The 856-nt window shown below is 35.9% G+C and overlaps 1 pseudogene; it reads right to left on the bottom strand.

The window, feature by feature from the left end:
- Window positions 1-115, bottom strand: LOC111733852 (annotated as a pseudogene).
- Between the last annotated feature and the right edge of the window lie 741 nt (window positions 116-856).

Genomic DNA, 856 nt, shown 5'->3' with positions numbered 1-856 from the left:
TACAGCACCTGGTCTTCCTAGACGGTCTCCCATCCAAGTACTAACCAGGCCCGACCCTATTTAGCTTCTGAATTCAGACGGGATCAGGCTTGTTCAGGGTAGCATGGCCATAGACCCACACTGCCTGTGACCATTTACCATTTTTTGATGTTCTTTTTTGGTAAGTCTTTCAATATGTGCTCAACAAAAAAGTTAACATTTTAAAGAAGAGAATTTAGTTCTCATGTATATCTTTTCTCCAGAGACTGTCACTTAGAATGGCTTTACTAGCTATATTTATCATAACATTAAAGTATGTAATAAAATGCTAACAAATATGATGTCAGATGTCAAAATCATAACATTTTCTCTGCAGGTTGTTGATGTTGCACAGGCAACATCTATTAGGATGAGATCTACATTATCACCATATCTGGCTTCTCTAGTCAGATTACTTAACTCAGTAAATACTTAACTGTATTCCGGGTCACCTATGTCTAACAGATGTGACATGCCAAATTTCAATGCTTTACAGACACCAGTATCCAAGGTGTTTCTGATATTGTGATCTTTCTTGTACTGAGTAGGTTCTAGCTTACTTACCATCACATATATAAATAAGTTCTCCTCAGGGTTAGACTTCATTACGTTTGAGGTTGCATTTGAGAAAGGCATTTACATTAATTGATGCTGTTTATACACATGGTGAGTCTCAAATCATCATTTGTTGATTGTATATATTAACTCTGAGCGTTACCTTATTCTAGAGCTTTGAGATTGTCTTACTGTCACTGTAGAGTATTTGCAACAAAAATTGCCTACAGACAAAAAAAATTAACACTAATAGTTGTTGATTTGTGAGCTGGAAGAATTTTTG

The sequence above is a fragment of the Pteropus vampyrus genome, unplaced genomic scaffold, assembly GCF_000151845.1.
Source record: "Pteropus vampyrus isolate Shadow unplaced genomic scaffold, Pvam_2.0 Scaffold659, whole genome shotgun sequence".
Taxonomy (NCBI): domain Eukaryota; kingdom Metazoa; phylum Chordata; class Mammalia; order Chiroptera; family Pteropodidae; genus Pteropus; species Pteropus vampyrus.
This window is presented reverse-complemented; position numbering and strand designations above follow the sequence as displayed.